We start from the raw sequence: 15,974 nt of genomic DNA on the forward strand, positions 1-15,974 counted from the left end.
TAACTATTTTCCTTTATCTTCTCGAAAATCTGTCTCCCCAAAACTGATTTTAGTCTACACTACTGAATCTCTATATACAATCTCTACCATAGTTTTTGTTCCAGTTCCTATTGTACAAAATTCCCCAATTTCTTGTTTCATTGGAGCCATCAGGCTAAACATATTTATCTTTGCTTTTGATTTGTATATTTTCCCCTCAGTTCCTCAATCTGAGTATAACTCTTCATTTGACCTTTTGCCTTCCCACGCATTCCTCACGTGTCGTAGAAGGCAACTAAAGGGGACGGGAGTGGGGGGCTAGAAACCCTCCCCTCCTTGTATTTTAACTTTCTAAATGGGGAAACAGAAGAAGGAGTCATGCGGGGAGTGCTCATCCTCCTTGTAGGCTCAGATTGGGGTGTCTAAATGTGTGTGGATGTAACCAAGATGAGAAAAAAGGAGAGATAGGTAGTATGTTTGAGGAAAGGAACCCGAATGTTTTGGCTCTGAGTGAAACGAAGCTCAAGGGTAAAGGGGAAGAGTGGTTTGGGAATGTCTTGTGAGTAAAGTCAGGGGTCAGTGAGAGGACAAGAGCAAGGGAAGGAGTAGCACTACTCCTGAAACAGGAGCGGTGGGAGTATGTGATAGAGTGTAAGAAAGTAAACTCTAGATTGGTATGGGTAAAACTGAAAGTGGATGGAGAGAGATGGGTGATTATTGGTGCATATGCACCTGGGCATGAGAAGAAAGATCATGAGAGGCAAGTGTTTTGGGAGCAGCTGAGTGAGTGTGTTAGTACTTTTAATGCATGAGACCGGGTTATAGTGATGGGTGATTTGAATGCAAAGGCGAGTAATGTGGCAGTTGAGGGAATAATTGGTGTACATGGGGTGTTCAGTGTTGTAAATGGAAATGGTGAAGAGCTTGTAGATTTATGTGCTGAAAAAGGACTGGTGATTGGGAATACCTGGTCTAAAAAGAGAGGTATACATAAGTATACGTATGTAAGTAGGAGAGATGGCCAGAGAGCATTATTGGAATACATGTTTATTGATAGGCGCACAAAAGAGTGACTTTTAATGCATGAGACCGGGTTATAGTGATGGGTGATTTGAATGCAAAGGCGAGTAATGTGGCAGTTGAGGGAATAATTGGTGTACATGGGGTGTTCAGTGTTGTAAATGGAAATGGTGAAGAGCTTGTAGATTTATGTGCTGAAAAAGGACTGGTGATTGGGAATACCTGGTCTAAAAAGAGAGGTATACATAAGTATACGTATGTAAGTAGGAGAGATGGCCAGAGAGCATTATTGGAATACATGTTTATTGATAGGCGCACAAAAGAGTGACTTTTGGATATTAATGTGGTGAGAGGTGCAACTGGAGGGATGTCTGATCATTATCTTGTGGAGGCGAAGGTGAAGATTTGTAGAGGTTTTCAGAAAAGAGGAGAGAATGTTGGGGTGAAGAGAGTGGTGAGAGTATGTGAGCTTGGGAAGGAGACTTGTGTGAGGAAGTACCAGGAGAGAATGAGTACAGAATGGAAAAAGTGAGAACAAAGGACTTAAGGGGAGTGGGGGAGAAATGGGATGTATTTAGGGAAGCAGTGATGGCATGCACAAAAGATGCTTGTGGCATTAGAAGTGTGGGAGGTGGGCAGATTAGAAAGTGGGATGAAGTAAGATTATTAGTGAAAGAGAAGAGAGAGGCATTTGGATGATTTTTGCAGGGAAATAATGCAAATGAGTGGGAGATGTATAAAAGAAAGAGGCAGGAGGTCAAGAGAGAGGTGCAAGAGGCTAAAAAGAGGGCAAATGAGAGTTGGGGTGAGAGAGTATCATTAAATTTTAGGGAGAATAGAAAGATGTTTTGGAAGGAGGTAGATAATGTGCGTAAGACAAGGGAATAAATGGGAACATCAGTGAAGGCGGCTAATGGGGAGGTGATAACAAGTAGTGGTGATGTGAGAAGGAGATGGAGAGAGTATTTTGAAGGTTTGTTGAATGTGTTTGATGATAGAGTGGCAGATATAGGGTGTTTTGGTCGAGGTCATGTGCAAAGTGAGAGGGTTAGGGAGAATGATTTGGTAAACAGAGAAGAGGTAGTAAAAGCATTGCGGAAGATGAAAGCCGGCAAGGCAGCGGGTTTGGATAGTATTGCAGTGGAATTTATTAAAAAAGGGGTGACTGTACTGTTGACTGATTGGTAAGGTTATTTGATGTATGTATGACTCATGGTGAGGTGCCTGAGGACTGGCAGAATGCTTGTATAGTGCCATTGTACAAAGGCAAAGGGGATAAAAGTGAGTGCTCAAATTACAGAGGTATAAGTTTGTTGGGTATTCCTTGGAACTTACATTGGAGGGTATTGATTGAGAGGGTGAAGGCATGTACAGAGCATCAGATTGGGGAAGAGCAGTGTGGTTTCAGAAGTGGTAGAGGATGTGTGGATCAGTGTTTGCTTTGAAAAATGTATGTGAGAAATACTTAGAAAAGCAAATGGATTTGTATGTAGCATTTATGGATCTGGAGAAGGCATATGATAAGAGTTGATAGAGATGCTCTGTGGAAGGTATTAAGAATATATGGTGTGGGAGGTAAGTTGTTAGAAGCAGTGAAAAGTTTTTATCGAGGATGTAAGGCACGTGTACGTGTAGGAAGAGAGGAAAGTCATTGGTTCTCAATGAATGGTAGTTTGTGGCAGGGGTGTGTGACATCCCCACGGTTGTTTAATTTGTTTATGGATGGGGTTGTTAGGGAGGTGAATGCAAGAGTTTTGGAAAGAGGGGCAAGTATGAAGTCTGTTGTGGATGAGAGAGCTTGGGAAGTGAGTCAGTTGTTGTTCGCTGATGATACAGTGCTGGTGGCTGATTCGGGTGAGAAACTGCAGAAGCTGGTGACTGAGTTTGATAAACTGTGTGAAAGAAGAAAGTTGAGAGTGAATGTGATTAAGAGTAAGGTTATTAGGTACAGTTGGGTTGAGGGACAAGTCAATTGGGAGACAAGTTTGAATGGAGAAAAACTGGAGGAAGTGAAGTGTTTTAGATATCTGGGGGTGGATCTGGCAGCGGATGGAACCATGGAAGCGGAAGTGAATCATAGGGTAGGGGAGGGGGTGAAAGTTCTGGGAGTGTTGGAAAATGTGTGGAAGTTGAGAATATTGTCTTGGAAAGCAAAAATGGGTATGTTTGAAGGAATAGTGGTTCCAACAATGTTATATGGTTGCGAGGCGTGGGCTATGGATAGAGTTGTGCGGAGGAGGATGGATGTGCTGGAAATGAGATGTTTGAGGACAATATGTGGTGTGAGGTGGGTTGATCGAGTAAATAATGAAAGGGTAAGAGAGATGTGTGGTAAAAAAAAAAGAGTGTGGTAGAGAGAGCAGAAGAGGGTGTATTGAAATGGTTTGGTCAGATGGATTGAATGAGTTAGGAAAGATTGACAAAGAGGATATATGTGTCAGAGGTGGAGGGAATGAGAAGTGGGAGACCAAATTGGAGGTGGAAAGATGGAGTGAAAAAGATTTTGAGTGATTGGGGTCTGAACATGCATGAGGGTGAAAGGCATGCAAGGAATAGAAAGAATTGGAACGATGTGGTATACTGGGGTCGATGTGCTGTCATTGGATTGAACCAGGGCATGTGAAGTGTCTGGGGTAAACCATGGAAAGTTTTGTGGGGCCTGGATATGGAAAGGGAGCTGTGGTTTTATCTGCATTATACATGACAGCTAGAGACTGAGTGTGAATGAATGTGGCCTTTGTTGTCTTTTCCTAGTGCTACCTCGTGCACATGCGGGGGGAGGGGGTTTTCATTTCATGTGTGGTGGGGTGGCGACGGGAATGAATAAGGGCAGACAGTATGAATTATATACATATGTATACATGTATACATATGTATATATGTATACGTCTGTGTGTGTATATATATGTATAAGTTGAGATGTATAGGTAAGTATATGTGCATGTGTGGATGTGTATGTATATGCATTTGTATGTGGGTCGGTTGGGCCATTCTTCCGTCTGTTTCCTTGTGCTACCAGTCCTTAAGGTATGGGGAATTTTAGCAGGTGTAAAGGGAGTTTCTTCCCAAGTTGATCCCAGCGGAGGTAAGGTTTTTTTTGTTTTCCCTCTATAATGATATAGAATAAATGATTGAGCTTCCAATACAAGTTCTTGACCAGCACAACCACTCCTCCAACATACTTTCTCTCACCCTCTCTTTTTTTTCTTTTTACCTCTGGACATATACATTAATTGTGCCTGTTTAGGGTCCTTCAGCCGAAATATTATATTTATCATTCTAAATAGGTAACACCCAATCCATATCCCACCCACCTTGAAATGTCCACTTTAGCACTTTAGGAGAGTTGGGTGGTTATCTCTGTGCTGTGTCTTTATTGACTTCTCTTTGCCCTTCCCATAAATTTAATTCTACTTTCATTTGTCTTTGGAATCGCTGGAGAGCTGTTCTTCATAAAAAGAAAAAGTACATGACTTGAAGGCCTCTACTAACATATCTGTTTTGTATTTGATTCAACCTTTATTAATTTCTTATTTCCTGATCTGTCAGTAGCAAACTAATAAAGCTACTCTTTTCAGTACATTTTTTTTTTAATTCTACTTGGAATAATTCTGCTTCTAGTTCTCCTGGTCCTCCTCCTCTTACTGAATCTATGTCTTCACCTTTACTTTCCTCATGTAGGTTCTTGCATGTACTATTCCAGTTTCCAGTGGGCAATGTTTATGGCCCAATTGGTGACCTTCTTCGAGTCTTGAGGGAGCGTGCCTCCAAGTTAGCACTAATCCTCAGTCACCTGTCTTGTTTATGTCTTCAGATCCAAACTTTTCCTTCTTGTAAGCATGTGTTGGAGCAGCCAATTCATAAAAAGGGAGAATGTTGTAACCCTACCATCTATTGACTTGTTATGCTTACTTATTTTCTCTGAAGGCTTTAAAACTTGCCATAATTTTCTCCTGTCCCCTTCTTGCTGATCACCAATATGACTCACATTTAAAGTTTTAATGTTGATTTTCTTAACTGAATGACTCGCATTTAATCCTTTGAGATTTGGCTGAATTTTTTGTTGTAGCCTTTGACATTTCCAAAGCATTTAAAAGGATGTTGCATGTACTTTGGTTTTCAAATTTACTTTCTTTAAATTCACTGCTTCTCCCTGTTTTCTAGTGCATAGCTTCCTCACCATCTGATCCATTGTGTTATCCAGTCAGCACTGGTTTCCAAAAGGATTCTGTTCCATTGCCTGCTGTCTGTCTTCTCACCACAAATGATATTGCTTTAACATCTAATGCAATTTGAAGTGATGATCCACACTACACTTGTCAACTTACTTTCTCTTTCCCTCTTCTCTAATTTTCCTCTCTTGTACTGAACATATATTGTCTCGTAATTTGGATCTATGCAGCATTTTGGAAGGGAAAAGCAGTCATCTGGTTAAATTCATTAATGCCAAAACATAATTGCTTCTCATACTTCTCTCTCTAAATGTCACTCATATCCCACTGTTCAGTTTCAAAAGACCATGGATCAGCTTTAGATTATTCTGCAGGTTTCTCTGTCCCATTTCTTTGAACTTATGCCATCATATGTTAACCTTTCCTAACACATTCTCTCCATATGTCCAAACTATTTTGGCACACCCTTTGCAGATCTCTGAACCACACTCATTTTATTACCACACCTCTTCCATCTTTTCATAACTCACTCGATCAGATCACCTCACACTCCATATCGTCTTCATACATTTCATTCTCAACACCTTCACCCTTCCCCACATTCATATAATATTGTTGGGACCATTATACCTTCAAATTTATGCATCTTTGCCCTCTTAGATAATGATCTCTTGACATATTCTTCAATGCTCCCAAACCTTCTTCCTCCCTCACCTGCCCTATGATTCACTTTTACTTCCATTAGCTGCCATGGCCACTCCCAGGTATCTAATACATTTTGTTTCCTCCAATTTTTCTCCATTTTAAACTTACTCCCATCCGTATACAAATTAAAAAGCTCTGGTGATGTCACACCCCATCCATATACAAATTAAAAAACTCTGGTGATGTCACACACTCTGTTGCTGACCAACCTTCATTGGGGACCACTCACTCTCCTCTCTTCCAACTTTATAAAAAGTTCTCACTTGCTTTTGGTAACTTACCACTTCTGAAACCACTTCGCTTCTTCCCAGTCAGATGCTCTGTACATCTGATGTCTGGTCGTCATCTGGTCATCATCTAAGGCTTTTGACTGGGTGTGGCATCTGGGTCTCATCTCTTAAGCTGCCTCTTTTGGCTTCTCTCCCTCACTTTGCTCCTTCATATATCTGTATGTATAGCTCTTTCATATCTAGCTCCCTTTGTGGCTGTTCTATCTCTGTGGTTGTTGATGGAACAGCCTCCCCCCCTTTCCTCTATCAGCAACAGTGTCCCTCAAGGTTTTGTCCTGTCCCCTACACATTTTCTTTTTTTGAACGATTTCCTCTCCTCCACAAATAATCAATGCACTCATATGCTGGAAACTCAACACTGTTTTCATCCACATCCTTCAATGCTGCTCCATTTTCTCTCACTCGATCTGCATCTCGTCTTGATATAGCTTCCTCAGTAAACTCGGACTTAGACTGGATATCTTAGTGGGGTACACAATATCTTGTTAAGTTTAATGCCTCCATGACCTAGTTTCTACCCATCTCTTTATTGAAAACTCCTCATAATTCTCATCTCTCATCTGATGGCTCTGTAATTCCCTATTTTGACACAAAGAACATATTTGGTATTACTGTAATATCCCCTTTTTCTTGGAAACCCCGCATTACAGCAATAGCTAAGTCTGCCTCTAAAAAACTGAGTGTCCTGTTTAGATGTATAAAACATCTATTCTGAACTGTTGCTCTGTTTATACAAGGGATTTATTCGACATTGTTTGGAATACTGCTCTAACATTTGGGGTAGTGCTAGCTCTGCATCCTTACATGACAGAGTTGAGTCGAAAGTGGCCTGACTTATAAACTGTTCCAGGCTAACTTCCAAACTTGACGTTCTTGCCCTATGCCACAATGTTTGTTCACTTTTTCTCTTCTATAGGTATTACTTCGGTTTTTGCTCCCAAGAGCTGGCTGCTTGTGGGCTCATACCATTAGGTAGGCCATGCAGAATGTAGCAAGTTGATGCGTTACATGATTATTGTGTGGCCATCAGCAACTCAAGGGTGAACCATTTTGAAACTTGCTTCTTCCCCTCCACATTGAAGCTTTGGAACTCTCTACCTTGTCATGTCTCCCAATAACTGTAACCTGTCACATTTCAAAAGAGGTTTTTCACTTTCTCCAAAGTTTGTAAATGCTTTCCCTAGTCTTCTTTTTCTGTTTCATAATTCTCTATATTTCAGTTAAGGCCCACCTCTTGATGTGGACTTTTTTCCGTGACTGGAGCCTTCCACAAAGAAAAATGAATGTCTTCACCTTGTTAGTCACTTCTTTCCCATACAACTTACCAGATACACTCAGCAAACTTATATCTGTAGTTAGAACACTCACATTTATCACCCTTCCTTTATACAGTGTCACTAAATATGCATTCCACCAATCCTCAGGTACCTCACCAAGATTCATTGAAAATCCTAACTAACCAGTCAGTTAACAGTCACCTGCTTTCTTACGAAATTCAACTGCAATACCAGGCACTCCAGTGACCTTGCCACATTTCATCTTCTGTAAAGCTTTCACCACCACCTCTTTCTTCACCAAGCCAGTCTCCATGACTCTCTCACTGCATGCCGCCCCAACCCAAACAGCCCAACATTCAACATTCCTTCAAAATACTCACTGTATCTACTTCTCACGTAATGACTACCTGTTACCACTTCCCTCTTTGCCCCTTCACTGATGTTCCCATTTGTTCTCTTGCTTTTTGTGCATTATTAATCTCCTCCCAAAACATCTAATTTTCCCTAATGTTTATTGATACTCTCTCACCACAACCATTATTTGCCCATTTTTCTGCTCTTACACCTTCCTCTTGACCTGCTGCTCTCTCTTATACAGTTCCCAATTATTTGCAGTCCTACCCTGTAAGTACTGCCTAATGCTTCTCTTTTCTCTTTCACTAGCTACTTTACTTCTTCATCCCATTAATCACTCTTCTTTCCAATCAACCCACCTCCCACCATTTACATGCCCTGTGCATCTCTTGCACATGCTATCACTGTTTCCCTAAACACCCATTCCTCACCAACAACCTCTTGCTTCATTTACTCTCTCCTTTTGCCATTCTTAATTCAACCACTCCTGGTATTTCTTCACACAAGTCTGTTTTCCAAGTTCTTTTCCTCTCACCACTCTCTTCTCACCGATAATGTTCCCAGTTTTCCGAAAATGTCTGCAAATCTTCACTCTCCTCTCCACTAGCTGGCAATCAGACTTCGCACAAGCTACCCTTCTTAGTACATTTACACCCAAAGTCTCTCCTTTACACACCTATCAACTTATATGTAATCTAATAGTGCCTGCTCACCATCTCTCCTACTCACACATGAATGCTTGTGTGTGTGTATATATATGTAAGGCATGTGTACGTGTAGGAAGAGAGGAAAGTGATTGGTTCTCAGTGAATGTAGGTTTGCGGCAGGGGTGTGTGATGTCTCCATGGTTGTTTAATTTGTTTATGGATGGGGTTGTTAGGGAGGTGAATGCAAGAGTTTTGGAAAGAGGGGCAAGTATGAAGTCTGTTGGGGATGAGAGAGCTTGGGAAGTGAGTCAGTTGTTGTTCGCTGATGATACAGCGCTGGTGGCTGATTCATGTGAGAAACTGCAGAAGCTGGTGACTGAGTTTGGTAAAGTGTGTGAAAGAAGAAAGTTAAGAGTAAATGTGAATAAGAGCAAGGTTATTAGGTACAGTAGGGTTGAGGGTCAAGTCAATTGGGAGGTGAGTTTGAATGGAGAAAAACTGGAGGAAGTGAAGTGTTTTAGATATCTGGGAGTGGATCTGGCAGCGGATGGAAACATGGAAGCGGAAGTGGATCATAGGGTGGGGGAGGGGGCGAAAATTCTGGGAGCCTTGAAGAATGTGTGGAAGTCGAGAACATTATCTCGGAAAGCAAAAATGGGTATGTTTGAAGGAATAGTGGTTCCAACAATGTTGTATGGTTGCGAGGCGTGGACTATGGATAGAGTTGTGCGCAGGAGGATGGATGTGCTGGAAATGAGATGTTTGAGGACAATGTGTGGTGTGAGGTGGTTTGATCGAGTAAGTAACGTAAGGGTAAGAGAGATGTGTGGAAATAAAAAGAGCGTGGTTGAGAGAGCAGAAGAGGGTGTTTTGAAATGGTTTGGTCACATGGAGAGAATGAGTGAGGAAAGATTGACCAAGAGGATATATGTGTCGGAGGTGGAGGGAAAGAGGAGAAGAGGGAGACCAAATTGGAGGTGGAAAGATGGAGTGAAAAAGATTTTGTGTGATCGGGGCCTGAACATGCAGGAGGGTGAAAGGAGGGCAAGGAATAGAGTGAATTGGAGCGATGTGGTATACCGGGGTTGACGTGCTGTCAGTGGATTGAATCAAGGCATGTGAAGCGTCAGGGGTAAACCATGGAAAGCTGTGTAGGTATGTATATTTGCGTGTGTGGACGTATGTATATACATGTGTATGGGGGTGTGTTGGGCCATTTCTTTCGTCTGTTTCCTTGCGCTACCTCGCAAACGCGGGAGACAGCGACAAAGCAAAAAAAAAAAAAAAATATATATATATATATATATATATATATATATATATATATATATATATATATATATATGTATGTATTCCAATTCCCCTCTCGTTTTTTTTTTTTAATTTTCCAAAAAAAGGAACAGAGAAGAGGGCCAGGTGAGGATATTCCCTCAAAGGCCCAGTCCTCTGTTCTTAACGCTACCTCGCTATCGCGGGAAATGGCGAATAGTATGAAAAAAAAATATATATATATATATATATCTGGGAGTGGATCTGGCAGCGGTTGGAACCATGGAAGCGGAAGTGAATCATAGGGTGGGGGAGGGGGCGAAAATCCTGGGAGCCTTGAAGAATGTGTGGAAGTCGAGAACATTATCTCAGAAAGCAAAAATGGGTATGTTTGAAGGAATAGTGGTTCCAACAATGTTGTATGGTTGTGAGGCGTGGGCTATGGATAGAGTTGTGTGCAGAAGGGTGGATGTGCTGGAAATGAGATGTTTGAGGACAATGTGTGGTGTGAGGTGGTTTGATCGAGTAAGTAATGTAAGGGTAAGAGAGATGTGTAGAAATAAAAAGAGTGTGGTTGAGAGAGCAGAAGAGGGTGTTTTGAAATGGTTTGGGCACATGGAGAGAATGAGTGAGGAAAGATTGACCAAGAGAATATATGTGTCGGAGGTGGAGGGAATCAGGAGAAGTGGGAGACCAAATTGGAGGTGGAAAGATGGAGTGAAAAAGATTTTGTGTGATCGGGGCCTGAACATGCAGGAGGGTGAAAGGCGGGCAAGGAATAGAGTGAATTGGATCGATGTGGTATACCAGGGTTGACGTGCTGTCAGTGGATTGAATCAGGGCATGTGAAGCGTCTAGGGTAAACCATGGAAAGTTGTGTGGGGCCTGGACGTGGAAAGGGAGCTGTGGTTTCGGGCATTATTGCATGACAGCTAGAGACTGAGTGTGAACGAATGGGGCCTTTGATGTCTTTTCCTAGCGCTACCTCGCACACATGAGGGGGGAAGGGGGATGGTATTCCATGTGTGGCGAGGTGACGATAGGAATGAATAAAGGCAGACAGTGTGAATTGTGTGCATGGGTATATATGTTTGTGTGTGTGTATATATATGTGTACATTGAGATGTACAGGTATGTATATTTGCGTGTGTGGACGTGTATGTATATACATGTGTATGGGGTTAGGTTGGGCCATTTCTTTCGTCTGTTTCCTTGCGCTACCTCGCAAACGTGGGAGACAGTGACAAAGCAAAATAAATAAATAATAAATAAATATATGTATATATGTATTTATTATATTCAATCATCATCTTCCGCATTAGCGAGGTAGCGCAAGGAAAGAGATGAAAGAATGGCCCAACCCACTTACATACACATGTATATACATGCACGCCCACACACGCACATATACATACTTATACATTTCAACGTATACATATATAAACATACACAGACATATACATATATACACATGTACATAATTCATACTTGCTACCTATATTCATTCCCGTCGCCACCCTGCCACACATGAAATGAAAACCTCCTCCCCCCGCATGCGTGCGAGGTAACGCTAGGAAAAGACATCAAAGGCATGCATATACATACACAGACATATACATATATACACAAGTACTTATTCATACTTGCTCCCTTCTTTTCCTGTCATTCATGAAATGGCACCCCCTCCCGCATGCGTGCATGAGGTAGCACTAAGAAAAGAAAACTAAGGCCACATTCGTTCACATTCAGTCTCTAGCTGTCATGTGTAATGCACTGAAACCACAGCTCCCTTTCCACATCTAGGCCCTACAAAACTTTCCATGGTTTACCCCAGACACTTCATATACCCTGGTTCAATCCATTGACAGCACATCAACCCTGGTATATCACATCGTTCCAATTCACTCTATTCCTTGCAAGCCTTTCACACTCCTGTATGTTCAGGCCCCGATCGCTCACAATCTTTTTCACTCCATCATTCCACCTCAATTTGGTCTCCCTCTTCTCCTCGTTCCCTCCACCTCTGACACATATATCCTCTTTTGTCAATCTTTCCTCACTCATTCTCTCCATGTGACAAAAGCATTTCAGTACACCCTCTTCTGCTCTCTCAACCACAATTTTTATTACCACACATCTCTCTTACCCTTTTATTACTTACTAGTTCAAACCAATTCACACCACATATTGTCCTCAAACATCTCATTTCCAGCACAGCCCACGCCTCGCAACCATATAGCATTGTACATGTGTATATATGTATATGTCTGTGTGTGTGTGTGTGTGTGTGTATATATGTATACGTTGAGATGTATAGGTATGTATATGTGCGTGTGTGGACGTGTATCTATATACATGTGTATATGGGTGGGTTGGGCCATTCTTTCGTCTGTTTCCTTGCGTTACTTCGCTAACGCAGGAGACAGCAACAAATTATAATGAATAGATGAATAAATAGATAAATGAATATTTTTTTTTTTTTTTTTTTTGCTTTGTCGCTGTCTCCCGCGTTTGCGAGGTAGCACAAGAAAACAGACGAAAGAAATGGCCCAACCCACCCCCATACACATGTATATACATACGTCCACACACGCAAATATACATACCTACACAGCTTTCCATGGTTTACCCCAGACGCTTCACATGCCCTGATTCAATCCACTGACAGCACGTCAACCCCGGTATACCACATCGATCCAATTCACTCTATTCCTTGCCCTCCTTTCACCCTCCTGCATGTTCAGGCCCTGATCACACAAAATCTTTTTCACTCCATCTTTCCACCTCCAATTTGGTCTCCCACTTCTCCTCGTTCCCTCCACCTCCGACACATATATCCTCTTGGTCAATCTTTCCTCACTCATTCTCTCCATGTGCCCAAACCATTTCAAAACACCCTCTTCTGCTCTCTCAACCACGCTCTTTTTATTTCCACACATCTCTCTTACCCTTACGTTACTTACTCGATCAAACCACCTCACACCACACATTGTCCTCAGACATCTCATTTCCAGCACATCCATCCTCCTGCGCACAACTCTATCCATAGCCCACGCCTCGCAACCATACAACATTGTTGGAATCACTATTCCTTCAAACATACCCATTTTTGCTTTCCGAGATAATGTTCTCGACTTCCACACATTCTTCAAGGCTCCCAGGATTTTCGCCCCCTCCCCCACCCTATGATCCACTTCCGCTTCCATGGTTCCATCCGCTGCCAGATCCACTCCCAGATATCTAAAACACTTTACTTCCTCCAGTTTTTCTCCATTCAAACTTACCTCCCAATTGACTTGACCCTCAACCCTACTGTACCTAATAACCTTGCTCTTATTCACATTTACTCTTAACTTTCTTCTTTCACACTACCAAACTCAGTCACCAGCTTCTGCAGTTTCTCACATGAATCAGCCACCAGCGCTGTATCATCAGCGAACAACAACTGATTCACTTCCCAAGCTCTCTCATCCCCAACAGACTTCATACTTGCCCCTCTTTCCAAAACTCTTGCATTTACCTCCCTAACAACCCCATCCAAAAACAAATTAAACAACTATGGAGACATCACACACCCCTGCCGCAAACCTACATTCACTGAGAACCAGTCACTTTCCTCTCTTCCTACACGTACACATGAATATATATATATATATATATATATATATATATATATATATATATATATATATATATATATATATATATTTTTTTTTTTTGCCGCTGTCTCCCGCGTTTGCGAGGTAGCGCAAGGAAACAGACGAAAGAAATGGCCCAACCCACCCCCATACACATGTATATACATACGTCCACACACGCAAATATACATACCTACACAGCTTTCCATGGTTTACCCCAGACACTTCACATGCCCTGATTCAATCCACTGACAGCACGTCAACCCCGGTATACCACATCGATCCAATTCACTCTATTCCTTGCCCTCCTTTCACCCTCCTGCATGTTCAGGCCCTGATCACACAAAATCTTTTTCACTCCATCTTTCCACCTCTAATTTGGTCTCCCACTTCTCGTTCCCTCCACCTCCGACACATATATCCTCTTGGTCAATCTTTCCTCACTCATTCTCTCCATGTGCCCAAACCATTTCAAAACTCCCTCTTCTGCTCTCTCAACCACGCTCTTTTTATTTCCACACATCTCTCTTACCCTTACATTACTTACTATATCAAACCACCTCACACCACACATTGTCCTCAAACATTCATTTCCAGCACATCCATTCTCCTGCGCACAACTCTATCCATAGCCCATGCCTCGCAACCATACAACATTGTTGGAACCACTATTCCTTCAAACATACCCATTTTTGCTTTCCGAGATAATGTTCTTGACTTCCACACATTCTTCAAGGCTCCCAGAATTTTCGGCCCCCAACCCCACCCTATGATCCACTTCCGCTTCTATGGTTCCATCTGCTGCCAAATCCACTCCCAGATATCTAAAACACTTCACTTTCTCCACTTTTTCTCCATTCAAACTTACCTCCCAATTGACTTGTCCCTCAACCCTACTGTACCTAGTAACCTTGCCCCTATACACATTTACTCTCGGCTTCCTTCTTTCACACACTTTACCAAACTCAGTTACCAGCTTCTGCAGTTTCTCACACGAATCAGCCACCAGCGCTGTATCATTAGCGAACAACAACTGACTCACTTCCCAAGCTCTCTCATCCACAACAGAATGCATACTTGCCCCTCTTTCCAAAACTCTTGCGTTCACCTCCCTAACAACCCCATCCATAAACAAATTAAACAACCATGGAGACATCACACACCCCTGCCGCAAAGCTACATTCACTGAGAACCAATCACTTTCCTCTCTTCCTACTCGTACACATGACTTACATCCTCGATAAAAACTTTTCACTGCTTCTAACAACTTGCTTCCCACACCATATATTCTTAATACCCTCCACAGACCATCTCTATCAACTCTGTCATATGCCTTCTCCAGATCCATAAATGCTACATACAAATCCATTTGCTTATCTAAGTATTTCTCACATACATTTTTCAAAGCAAACACCTGATCCGCACGTCCTCTGCCACTTCTGAAACCACACTGCTCTTCCCCAATCTGATTCTCTGTACATGCCTTCACCCTCTCAATCAATAACCTCGCATTAATTTCCCAGGAATACTCAACAAACTTACACCTTTGTAATTTGAACACTTACTTTTATCCCCTTTGCCTTTGTACAATGGCACATTCTGCCAATCCTCAGGCACCTCACCATGAGTCATACATACATGAAATAACGTTACCAACCAGTCAACAATACAGTCACCCCCTTTTTTAATAAATTCCACTGCAATACCATCCAAACCCGCTGCCTTGCCAGCTTTCATCTTAAGATATATATATGTATATATATATATGTATATATATTTTTTTTTTATCCCTGGGGATAGGGGAGAAAGAATACTTCCCACGTATTCCCTGCGTGTCGTAGAAGGCGACTAAAAGGGAAGGGAGCGGGGGGCTGGAAATCCTCCCCTCTCGTTTTTTTTTTTAATTTCCCAAAAGAGGGGACAGAGAAGGGGGCCAGGTGAGGATATTCCCTCAAAGGTCCAGTCCTCTATTCTTAACGCAACCTCGCTAATGCGGGAAATGGCGAATAGTATGAAAGAAAGAAAGAATATATATATTTTAACTTTCTAAATGGGGAAACAGTAGAAGTCACGCAGGGAGTGCTCACCCTCCTCGAAGGATCAGATTGGGGTGTCTAAATGTGTGTGGATGAAACCAAGATGAGAAAAAAGTAGAGATAGGTAGTATGTTTGAGGAAAGGAAATTGGATGTTCTGGCTCTGAGTGAAACGAAGCTCAAGGGTAAAGGGGAAGAGTGGTTTGGGAATGTCTGGGGAGTAAAGTCAGGGGTTGGTGAGAGGACAAGAGCAAGGGAAGGAGTAGCACTACTCCTGAAACAGTAGTGGTTGGAGTATGTGATTGAGTGTAAGAAAGTAAACTCCAGATTGATATAGGTAAAACTGAAAGTTGATGGAGAGAGATGGGTGATTATTTGTGCATATGCACTTGGGCATGAGAAGAAAGATGAGAGCAAGTCTTTTGGGAGCAGCTGAGTGAGTGTGTTAGTAGTTTTGATGCACGAGACCGGGTTATAGTGATTTGAATGGAAAGGTGGGTAATGTGGCAGTTGAGGGAATAATTGGTGTACATGGGGTGTTGAGTGTTGTAAATGGAAATGGTGAAGAGCTTGTAGATTTGTGCGCCG

At 42.1% G+C, this 15,974-nt stretch overlaps 1 protein-coding gene across 2 annotated transcripts in view; it reads left to right on the top strand.

Annotated features, from left to right (window-relative positions):
* The window catches only part of LOC139755486 (uncharacterized), a 93,534-nt gene that overhangs the window by 15,519 nt on the left and 62,041 nt on the right, over positions 1-15,974 (top strand). The gene's annotated exons all lie outside the window — the stretch shown is intronic.

Source organism: Panulirus ornatus, chromosome 19 (assembly GCF_036320965.1).
Source record: "Panulirus ornatus isolate Po-2019 chromosome 19, ASM3632096v1, whole genome shotgun sequence".
Classification (NCBI taxonomy): Eukaryota; Metazoa; Arthropoda; class Malacostraca; order Decapoda; family Palinuridae; genus Panulirus; species Panulirus ornatus.